Genomic DNA, 12292 nt, shown 5'->3' on the forward strand with positions numbered 1-12292 from the left:
CGATATGTAAAACTCCAGAGGGCCAGTGTCTGTTATAGCAGATACCGGGGGAATTTCAACAAAGGTCGATTTTTCAATGGAAGTCTGAGTGTACGGTACAGTAAACAGATCCAGCTCGGTCTTCACACACTCCTCCGACTGATTATGGATGAGCGCCATGGTTATATTTTTTTTTTTTTTTTTTTTTTTTCCAGTGATTTTAACTTAAAAATATGTCTTTTGACAATAACCTGGTACGTTTGCGTGGAGCTCTTCTACCTTTGGTGGTTGACTTCTTTTTGGCACGTCTGGGTTTTTTAGTAACTGTTTTACGTTTTTTAGACACAGGACGGTTACGCCCATGTCCTGCTGTGGGCCTTTTCAGTTGTCGCCGAGTATATACCGTCATTCCATTTCCATCCTGATTTCCTGACATGGTTTTTCGGGCTATATTGGACACAACGTCACCAAAAATATTTGTGGCAGCAGTTTTTAAATGAGGTTTTGCTATACTGAACCCTCTTTTTAATAAGGGTACAGCCATTCTAAATAGATTTCGAAAAATACCGCCTAATCCGTTTCCATACTGTGTACTTGCCCCAATAAACCCCGGTAATTCACCACCAGCTTGATTAAGATAGTATGACATATACCGGGCATCATCGCGTGTGTATGGTGTGCGCATCATTTTTTTATTTATTTTTTTCTTCTTCAATGAACACTTAGAAATACTGCTTCACCGGTCTGAAGTGTAGTTTGACAATTACTTTCCCGTATGAGAAAGGTATATAGTGGTTTTGATCGTCTTTTAATGAGATCTCTATATCATCAATAATTGCTTTGGAGAGCGATGTGTAGTGTGGCTTGTCATAAGTCAGAGTGGGCATACGACGAACATCGTCCGATACATTTATACAGCGGAGAAGCGGGACATAACTATCACCAGCCAGCTGATAATCTACAATGTCACTATAAACAAATATATTATAACATCCTCCATGAATGTCGGCCGGGTGAGGTGCTGCATAGTGTTTCATAGAATTAGGGGTTACAGGTATTGTAAATGGATCCCCCGGTTTAAAACCCAGTATTTCAGCCAATTTTCCTCTAAACGTTAACGTCGTTCCCTCTGCCCCCAAAAAATACACCCGATTTGTAATGTTATTATACATTAGATTTATGCGTGATGTGAAGGGGTGAACGAGGCATTTCGAATTAAATTCTTTTACTATTCTAGGTATAGAATCATAAAAACCAACAGATAGAGCTATAGTAAATGACCTCTTTGATTTATATTCATGGATAACCACCAGTGAATCAGCGATGGGGAAATTAGTCCACACCCTAGGATATTGTAACTGAATAAGGCCAACCTCATATGGTTCTTTCAGAACAATTGGCTTTGCTAGTTTTGTCCTGTAGCTCCATATCTTATTATTTGGATATATCTGTAATGAGGCATTGCTGGGTAGTGTAACATAAAAAACGTTCCTCTCCATCGTTCTGACCGCAACTATGTCTCGATTCAAAAGTGAGGCGTCAGCGGATAGCACTTGTCTTTTATTGAGCAGTAACAATATCTTTATCAGAGACCCAAGAGTTACATTTTTCGGGCCAGCCCAACCATTTTACAAGGACCTGACTTTTACGTCCTGATTTTTTTCTGTCCAATATTTTCTCTATTTTAAACACTTTGTTTTTATCGATAATTACCAGTTGTAATTCGGGGTCATAAAACGTACCTTTCAACACTTCACCACCACAATCCGCTAGTTTATACACAGGGGGATCTCTGGCTATGCGCTCCGTTATTATGAAATATTCGTCTGTAAACGTTTGTTCATAACCTTTTCTAAAAACACCCCTTAATTTGGAAATTCTCACCGTATCCCCAACCCTGTATTTAAAGGACACTTTTTTCTGAGGTTTTAGCTTGTACAAGTTGTTAAAGACAATCTTCTCATTGTCTTTATTTACTGATGCGGGAGGCATCTTTATTGACCTGTGATGCGTTCTGTTATAGGCCTCTACAAGGTCCTCGATTATGTCAACATATCGGCGTGAATTAACACTTGTTAAATATCTCCACATACGCGTCTTGAAAGTTCTGTTAAAGCGCTCCACCACGCAAGCCTTAGTCTCATTTGATTTCATAACGACTCAATACTCGTTGAAACTGTTTATTATAAAACTCTGTGCCTTTGTCCGTTTGGAGTCTTGCTGGCACCCTGCCCTGGCTCAGGATGTTTTTAAAAGCATTTGTGACAACCCCCGCTGATTTCTTTTGAAGACACTGTACCCATGCATATTTAGAAAATACATCAATACATGTTAACAGGTATCGCACACCGTCGTTTTCCACAGAATATTCACTCATATCGACTAGATCGATCTGGAACTGTTTGTCTATGCCGCTAACCAAAACCTTATTCCTGGGAAATTTTTTACCCGCCTTGGCATGTAGAGTATACACATCTTGCCCCAATAAAAAGCGTCTAACATCTGGTAACGCTGGTGTCACCCCTGTACAATCCCCGACCGCTTTGCGTAGTTTATACACACTACCAAGACCCCCAGGATGAGCAGGGTCGTAATAAATCTCCTGCAATGTGTTCTCCATGAATCGTAAATGACAACAATGTGTTTGTTACATGGGCTTTTATTAGAATGCTCTGTAACATAATAGAAAAAAAGCAAAACATCTTTATACATTTTATCATCACACACTTTTTAAAACTACAATACATTCAAACTATTTTTTTCTGTGGCTATCGGGAAAAAAAACAACCAAACAAACAATAAAAGGGTCTGCAGATATACACTACACAGCTTATCAGCAGCATAGCCGTATCAAAAAACACGACTTACAAGCTCATTTATTGTGTGTGGACCAAGCCAGGCATATTTTGCCTGGCGCATGGCCATCGCATACTCGAGATTGGGCTCGTCTGAATCGTCGTTGAACTGCTCTTTTTCATGAGTAAATTCTTCGAAGAGTTCCAAAGTTGTGATTTGAGCCGCACCGACAAGTTTCTCCACTGAATGCACACGATAGGTAACTTGTGTCAACAGATTCTGCAGGGCCGATCCCAGAGTCGTATGGAACACTATGTCACATATTTCTCCATAATAACTCTCCAAGACCTCATCGTGGTTAAATAAACACGTGTGTTGGAGCTGGCTTGGATGGTCAATTTCACACCCATTGCACAGTTTTTTAGCCACCTCCCATGAAACCTCCCGAAGACGTCTCCTCAAAAAGTCCTTTATCACATCCATACCCATTTTGGTTAGGCGGGGTTCCTCAAAGTCCTTTATCACATCCATATCCCTTTTGGTTAGGCGGGGTTCCTCAAAGCCCGAATCTTGAGATCCAGTTAAGTCTATCACATCTGGTCTAGCCAACAGCTCCCCTGGGTCTGTCACAGTAACATCTTCTTCTTCTTCTTCTTCTTGCGATCCAGTCAAGTCTATCACAGGTAGTGTAGCCATCAGTTCCACAGGGTCTGTCACAGCAAAATCTTCTTCTTCTTCTTCTTCTTCTTCTTCTTCTTCTTGCGATCCAGTCAGGTCTATTACAATTGGAGGGCCCCACAGGACACTCTCGGAAAAGCCATCCTGCGTTTCCTCATCGACCCAGGTGCCATGTTTGACATCTAGAAAAAAAAAAAAAAAGACTTAGTACATACATAAAAAAAAATATACACACACACACACACATACACAATATATATATATAATTGTAAAAGGAATACACACAACCTACCATTCGTTATTAGTAGTCGGCATGTCTGATGATTTTCGGTCTACGCATGGTAGACAGGAGAGCACTTTGCGGGCCACTCGAAATATCATCAAAAATAAGGCGTTTTCTAATACTCTCATAAGAAGAGATGATTCTGTCTCTTTTGATAGCTTCGTCAACTTCTCTAAACACCCTTTGCATGGACCGCCAGTCGCACCACTGAATAAAAAAGAGTGTTTTAAACCATGAGTCACACTCCTGACGAGTGAGTGGGTAAGGCTGTAAGATCCAATCTTCACGACCTCTGACCGCTATCACACTCCCCCTATCCCCACAGACACTGAGAAAAATAAAATCCTCTGCATATCTATTGAAACGGTCGGCCTCAACCCGATATAACTCAGGGCCCGTAGCGCTGTTCCACTGCGACACATAGAGTATCTCAGGAAAACCAACCTGATCAAGATCTCGGCAGACTACAGAGCGAAACAGTTTCCAATCTTTTACGGACAAAGAATCACTCCATGTTTCACCCTCTGTATAACCATCACATGCCCGAGTCCGTACAGACAACATAACACGAGCATCGTGATAGCTAACCGTATAAACATACCCGTTAACCCCCTCCAACTCTATCTTTAATTTTGACGGCGCCCCTGGTGTCAGACCACACACACGACGTTCCTTTTTGCGAGGAGCTCCATCAATGGTCACCTCAGCGGTGTCTGTCACCCCCATACAGAACGTACCTAGTGAGTCGGGGGTCTTGGTGGGATCAGGGAAGCTGCCGAAAGCCAGAGCCATGGTTATACAAAAGTCCTTCTTGTGTGTATAGAAACCAAGTGGTGGATAATACTCAGCTGAATGATGACTATATATATATACACACCTACTATAAGGTGGAGCTAATCTCATGCCCACCTCCTAGGGGGCGGAGCGGGCGCGCACGTGCACCCATACACCCTCTCACAAAACAAACATATGGTTACAGGAGCCATGCTGATATAGCCTGCAAACAGTACCAACCACCACAGCATCAAAAGACATAAACATTTTGACCACAGCACACTAGGGTTTGTTTGAACTTTTATGGGTACTGTAATAAAAAGACACCTCTTGGATACAACTGAGTTCACATATAGGGATACAACTGTATTTTGTTAACTGAATCAGTATCCACAGGAGGGGGTCTTCTTTTGTTTACGGAGAAACTGATAACATCTTGGATACAACCGACTTTTTTTTTTATCTGAATCAGGATCAACAGTATGGGTCTTCTGTGGCAACACCAAAAAGGCAAAAACATTTGGTCACAGGGACCAGGGGTTTGTTTGAACTTTTAATGGTACTGTAATAAAGACACATATTGGGATACAACTGTATTTTTTATCTGCATCAGGATCCACAGGATGGGGTCTTCTTTTTTTGGTGTGGAGCAACTGATAACACCTACAGCAGACACCTTTGGTCAACTACCAATAATTAACATCAGCCCTAGGGTTACAAAAAGGTCACCAGGGTCACCAGGGTGCGCCTGCATCCCCACACACACACACACACACAGGCACATTACACACACACACACACACACACACACACGCACGCGCGCACGCTCACGTGCACGCGCTTTTCACGTGCACGCGCAAAGCCACCATCTATATACTACTAACTCCTCCATGTCACTCCTCTATGTCGATCCTCCTGTCGATCCTCCGTGTCACTCCTCTATGTCGATCCTCCATATCGATCATCCATGTTACCCCTTCATGTTGCTCCTCCATGTCGATCCTGCATGTCACTCCTCCATGTTTCTCCTCCATGTCGCTATTACATGTCACTCCTCCATGTCGCTCTTCCATGTCACTCCTCCATATCGATCCTCCATGTTACCACTTCATGTTGCTCCTCCATGTCGCTCCCCCATGTCACTACTCCATGTCTCTCCTCCGTGTCACTCCTCCATGTCACTCCTACATGTCTCTCCTCCATGTCGCTCCTCCCAGTAACTCCTACATGTCTCTCCTCCATGTCACACATCCATGTCTCTCCTCCATGTCCCTCCTCCATGTTGCTCCTCCATGTCGATCCTTCATGTCACTCCTACATGTCTCTCCTCCATGTCACTCCTCCATGTCGCTCTTCCATGTCACCACTCCATGTCTCTCCTCCATGTCGCTCCTCCATGTCGGTCCTCTATGTCGATCCTCCTTGCTCCTCCATGTCTCTCCTCCATGTCACTCCGCCATGTCAATCCTCTATGTAGATCCTCCGTGTCACTCCTCCATGTCGATCCTCCATGTAACTCCTCCCTGTCGCTCCTCCATGTCGATCCTCCTGTCGATCCTCCGTGTCGCTCCTCCATGTCGCTCTTCCATGTCACCCCTTCATGTCTCTCCTCCATGTCTCTCCTCCAAGTCGCTCCTCCATGTCAATCCTCCATGTAGATCCTCCTGTCGATCCTCCACGTCGCTCCTCCATGTAGCTCTTCCATGTCACCCCTTCATGTCTCTCCTCCATGTCTCTCCTCCAAGTCGCTCCTCCATGTCAATCCTCCATGTAGATCCTCCTGTCGATCCTCCATGTCACTCCTCCATGTCGCTCTACCATGTCACCCCTCCATGTCTTAGCTCCATGTCGCTCCCCCATGTCACTACTCCATGTCTCTCCTCCGTGTCACTCCTCCATGTCACTCCTACATGTCTCTCCTCCATGTCGCTCCTCCCAGTCACTCCTACATGTCTCTCCTCCATGTCGCTCTTCCCAGTCACTCCTACATGTCTCTCCTCCATGTCACACGTCCATGTCTCTCCCCCATGTCCCTCCTCCATGTTGCTCCTCCATGTCGATCCTCCATGTCACTCCTATATGTCTCTCCTCCATGTCACTCCTCCATGTCGCTCTTCCATGTCACCACTCCATGTCTCTCCTCCATGTCACTCCTCCATGTCGGTCCTCTATGTCGATCCTCCTTGCTCCTTTATGTCTCTCCTCCATGTAACTCCGCCATGTCAATCCTCTCTGTAGATCCTCCTGTTGATCCTCCATGTAGATCCTCCTGTCGATCCTCCGTATCACTCCTCCATGTCGATCCTCCGTGTCACTCCTCCCTGTCGCTCCTCCATGTCGATCCTCCTGTCGATCCTCCGTGTCGCTCCTCCATGTCGCTCTTCCATGTCACTCCTCCATGTCTCTCCTCCATGTCACTCCTCCTTGTCTCTCCTCCATGTCACTCCTCCATATCGATCCTCCATGTTACCCCTTCATGTTGCTCTTCGATGTCACTCCTCAATGTCTCTCCTCCATATCACTCCTCCATGTAGCTCCTCCACGTCGCACCTCCACGTCGATCCTCCATGTAACTACTCCATGTCACTCCTCCATGTCACTCCTCCATGTAGATCCTCCTGTCGATCCTCCATATCACTCCTCCATGTCGCTCTTCCATGTCACCCCTCCATGTCTCTCCTCCATGTCGCTCCCCCATGTCACTACTCCATGTCTCTCCTCCATGTCACTCCTCCATGTAACTCCTCCATGTCTCTCCTCCATGTCGCTCCTCCCAGTCACTCCTACATGTCTCTCCTCCATGTCACACGCCCATGTCGCTCCTCCATGTCTCTCCTCCATGTCACTCCTCCATGTCTCTCCTCCATGGCACTCCTCCATGTCGATCCTCCATGTAACTCCTCCCTGTTGCTCTTACATGTCTCTCCTCCATGTCACTCCTCCATGTCGCTCTTCCATGTCACCCCTCCATGTCACTCCTCCATGTCTCTCTTCCATGTCACTCCTCCATGTCTATCCTCCATGTGGCACCTCCATGTCGATCATCCATGTCGATCCTCCATGTAACTACTCCATGTCACTCCTCCATGTCTCTCCTCCATGTCGCTCCTCCATGTCAATCCTCCATGTAGATCCTCCTGTCGATCCTCTATGTCACTCCTCCATGTCGCTCTACCATGTCACCCCTCCATGTCTTTCCTCCATGTCGCTCCCCCATGTCACTACTCCATGTCTCTCCTCCATGTCTCTCCTCCATGTCGCTCCTCCATGTCGATCCTCCATGTAGATCCTCCTGTCGATCCTCCGTGTCACTCCTCCATTTTGATCCTCCGTGTCACTCCTCCATTTTGATCCTCCGTGTCACTCCTCCATGTCGATCCTCCATGTAACTCCTCCATGTCGCTCCTCTATGTCGATCCTCCTTGCTCCTCCATGTCACTCCTCCATGTCTCTCCTCCATATTACTCCTCAATGTCTATCCTCCATGTGGCTCCTCTATGTGGCACCTCCATGTCGATCCTCTATGTAGATCCTCCATGTCGCTCTTCCATGTCACTCCTCCATATCGATCCTCCATGTCACCCCTCCATGTTGCTCCTCCATGTTGATCCTCTATGTCACTCCTCCATGTCGCTCCTCCCAGTCACTCCTACATGTCTCTCCTCCATGTCGCTCTTCCCAGTCACTCCTACATGTCTCTCCTCCATGTCACACGTCCATGTCTCTCCTCCATGTCCCTCCTCCATGTTGCTCCTCCATGTCGATCCTCCATGTCACTCCTATATGTCTCTCCTCCATGTCACTCCCCCATGTCGCTCTTCCATGTCACCACTCCATGTCTCTCCTCCATGTCGCTCCTCCATTTCGGTCCTCTATGTCGATCCTCCGTGCTCCTCTATGTCTCTCCTCCATGTAACTCCGCCATGTCAATCCTCTCTGTAGATCCTCCTGTTGATCCTCCATGTAGATCCTCCTGTCGATCCTCCGTATCACTCCTCCATGTCGATCCTCCGTGTCACTCCTCCCTGTCGCTCCTCCATGTCGATCCTCCTGTCGATCCTCCGTGTCGCTCCTCCATGTCGCTCTTCCATGTCACTCCTCCATGTCTCTCCTCCATGTCACTCCTCCTTGTCTCTCCTCCATGTCACTCCTCCATATCGATCCTCCATGTTACCCCTTCATGTTGCTCTTCGATGTCACTCCTCAATGTCGCTCCTCCATATCAGTCCTCCATGTAGCTCCTCCACGTCGCACCTCCACGTCGATCCTCCATGTAACTACTCCATGTCACTCCTCCATGTCACTCCTCCATGTAGATCCTCCTGTCGATCCTCCATATCACTCCTCCATGTCGCTCTTCCATGTCACCCCTCCATGTCTCTCCTCCATGTCGCTCCCCCATGTCACTACTCCATGTCTCTCCTCCATGTCACTCCTCCATGTAACTCCTCCATGTCTCTCCTCCATGTCGCTCCTCCCAGTCACTCCTACATGTCTCTCCTCCATGTCACACGTCCATGTCGCTCCTCCATGTCTCTCCTCCATGTCACTCCTCCATGTCTCTCCTCCATGTCACTCCTCCATGTCGATCCTCCATGTAACTCCTCCCTGTTGCTCTTACATGTCGCTCCTCCATGTTACTCCTCCATGTCGCTCTTCCATGTCACCCCTCCATGTCACTCCTCCATGTCTCTCTTCCATGTCACTCCTCCATGTCTATCCTCCATGTGGCACCTCCATGTCGATCATCCATGTCGATCCTCCATGTAACTACTCCATGTCACTCCTCCATGTCTCTCCTCCATGTCGCTCCTCCATGTCAATCCTCCATGTAGATCCTCCTGTCGATCCTCTATGTCACTCCTCCATGTCGCTCTACCATGTCACCCCTCCATGTCTTTCCCCCATGTCGCTCCCCCATGTCACTACTCCATGTCTCTCCTCCATGTCTCTCCTCCATGTCGCTCCTCCATGTCGATCCTCCATGTAGATCCTCCTGTCGATCCGCCGTGTCACTCCTCCATTTTGATCCTCCGTGTCACTCCTCCATTTTGATCCTCCATGTCACTCCTCCATGTCGATCCTCCATGTAACTCCTCCATGTCGCTCCTCTATGTCGATCCTCCTTGCTCCTCCATGTCACTCCTCCATGTCTCTCCTCCATATTACTCCTCAATGTCTATCCTCCATGTGGCTCCTCTATGTGGCACCTCCATGTCGATCCTCTATGTAGATCCTCCATGTCGCTCTTCCATGTCACTCCTCCATATCGATCCTCCATGTCACCCCTCCATGTTGCTCCTCCATGTTGATCCTCTATGTCACTCCTCCATGTCTCTCCTCCATGTAACCCCTCCATGTCTCTTTTCCATGTTGCTCCTCCATGTCACTCCATCATGTGTCTCCTCCATGTCGCTCCTCCATGTCAATCCTCCGTGTAGATCCTCCTGTCGATCCTCCGTGTCACTCCTCCATGTCGATCCTCCATGTAACTCCTCCATGTCACTCCTCTATGTCGATCCTCCATATCGCTCCTCCATGTCGATCCTCCATGTAGATCCTCCTGTCGATCCACCGTGTCACTCCTCTATGTCGATCCTCCATATCGATCCTCCATGTTACCCCTTCATGTTGCTCCTCCATGTCGATCCTGCATGTCACTCCTCCATGTTTCTCCTCCATGTCGCTATTACATGTCACTCCTCCATGTCGCTCTTCCATGTCACTCCTCCATATCGATCCTCCATGTTACCCCTTCATGTTGCTCCTCCATGTCGATCCTGCATGTCACTCCTCCATGTTTCTCCTCCATGTCACTCCTCCATTTCGCTCTTCGATGTCACCCCTGCATGTCTCTCCTCCATGTCGCTCCTCCATGTCTCTCCTCCATGTCACTCCTCCATGTCTCTCCTCCATGTCACTCCTCCACGTCGCTCCTCCACATCGCTCCTCCACGTCGATCCTCCATGTAACTACGCCATGTCACTCCTCCATGTCGATCCTCCATGTAACTCCTCCATGTCACTCCTCTATGTCGATCCTCCATATCGCTCCTCCATGTCGATCCTCCATGTAGATCCTCCTGTCGATCCTCCATGTCACTCCTCTATGTCGATCCTCCATATCGATCCTCCATGTTACCCCTTCATGTTGCTCCTCCATGTCGATCCTGCATGTCACTCCTCCATGTTTCTCCTCCATGTCGCTATTACATGTCACTCCTCCATGTCGCTCTTCCATGTCACTCCTCCATATCGATCCTCCATGTTACCACTTCATGTTGCTCCTCCATGTCGCTCCCCCATGTCACTACTCCATGTCTCTACTCCGTTTCACTCCTCCTTGTCTCTCCTCCATGTCACTCCTCCATATCGATCCTCCATGTTACCCCTTCATGTTGCTCTTCGATATCACTCCTCAATGTCGCTCCTCCATATCAGTCCTCCATGTAGCTCCTCCACGTTGCTCCTCCACGTCGCTCCTCCATGTAGCTCTTCCATGTCACCCCTTCATGTCTCTCCTCCATGTCTCTCCTCCATGTCGCTCCTCCATGTCAATCCTCCATGTAGATCCTCCTGTCGATCCTCCATGTCACTCCTCCATGTCGCTCTACCATGTCACCCCTCCATGTCTTTCCTCCATGTCGCTCCCCCATGTCACTACTCCATGTCTCTCCTCCGTGTCACTCCTCCATGTCACTCCTACATGTCTCTCCTCCATGTCGCTCCTCCCAGTCACTCCTACATGTCTCTCCTCCATGTCGCTCTTCCCAGTCACTCCTACATGTCTCTCCTCCATGTCACACGTCCATGTCTCTCCTCCATGTCCCTCCTCCATGTTGCTCCTCCATGTCGATCCTCCATGTCACTCCTATATGTCTCTCCTCCATGTCACTCCTCCATGTCGCTCTTCCATGTCACCACTCCATGTCTCTCCTCCATGTCGCTCCTCCAAGTCGGTCCTCTATGTCGATCCTCCTGGCTCCTCTATGTCTCTCCTCCATGTCACTCAGCCATGTCAATCCTCTCTGTAGATCCTCCTGTTGATCCTCCATGTAGATCCTCCTGTCGATCCTCCGTGTCACTCCTCCATGTCGATCCTCCGTGTCACTCCTCCCTGTCGCTCCTCCATGTCGATCCTCCTGTCGATCCTCCGTGTCGCTCCTCCATGTCGCTCTTCCATGTTACTCCTCCATGTCTCTCCTCCATGTCACTCCTCCTTGTCTCTCCTCCATGTCACTCCTCCATGTCGATCCTCCATATCACTCCTCCATGTCGATCCTCCGTGTAGATGCTCCTGTCGATCCTCCGTGTCGATCCTCCATGTAACTCCTCCCTGTCTCTCCTCCATGTCGATCCTCCTATCGATCCTCCGTGTCGCTCCTCCATGTAGCTCTTCCATGTCACTCCTCCATGTCTCTCCTCCATGTCACTCCTCCTTGTCTCTCCTCCATGTCACTCCTCCATATCGATCCTCCATGTTACCCCTTCATGTTGCTCTTCAATGTCACTCCTCAATGTCGCTCCTCCATATCAGTCCTCCATGTAGCTCCTCCACGTCGCACCTCCACGTCGATCCTCCATGTAACTACTCCATGTCACTCCTCCATGTCACTCCTCCATGTAGATCCTCCTGTCGATCCTCCATATCACTCCTCCATGTCGCTCTTCCATGTCACCCCTCCATGTCTCTCCTCCATGTCGCTCCCCCATGTCACTACTCCATGTCTCTCCTCCATGTCACTCCTCCATGTAACTCCTCCATGTCTCTCCTCCATGTCGC

General features: G+C 48.2%; 1 long non-coding RNA gene across 1 annotated transcript; it reads right to left on the reverse strand.

Moving 5' to 3' along the window:
* Positions 1-3343: 3343 nt before the first annotated feature.
* Positions 3344-4141, reverse strand: LOC141781604 (uncharacterized). The gene is made up of 2 exons (XR_012596897.1): positions 3746-4141; positions 3344-3635 (listed from the first exon to the last, which is right to left on the reverse strand). It is a non-coding gene; the product is annotated as an uncharacterized LOC141781604 (long non-coding RNA).
* Between the last annotated feature and the right edge of the window lie 8151 nt (positions 4142-12292).

The sequence above is a fragment of the Sebastes fasciatus genome, chromosome 13 (assembly GCF_043250625.1).
Source record: "Sebastes fasciatus isolate fSebFas1 chromosome 13, fSebFas1.pri, whole genome shotgun sequence".
Lineage (NCBI taxonomy): Eukaryota > Metazoa > Chordata > Actinopteri > Perciformes > Sebastidae > Sebastes > Sebastes fasciatus.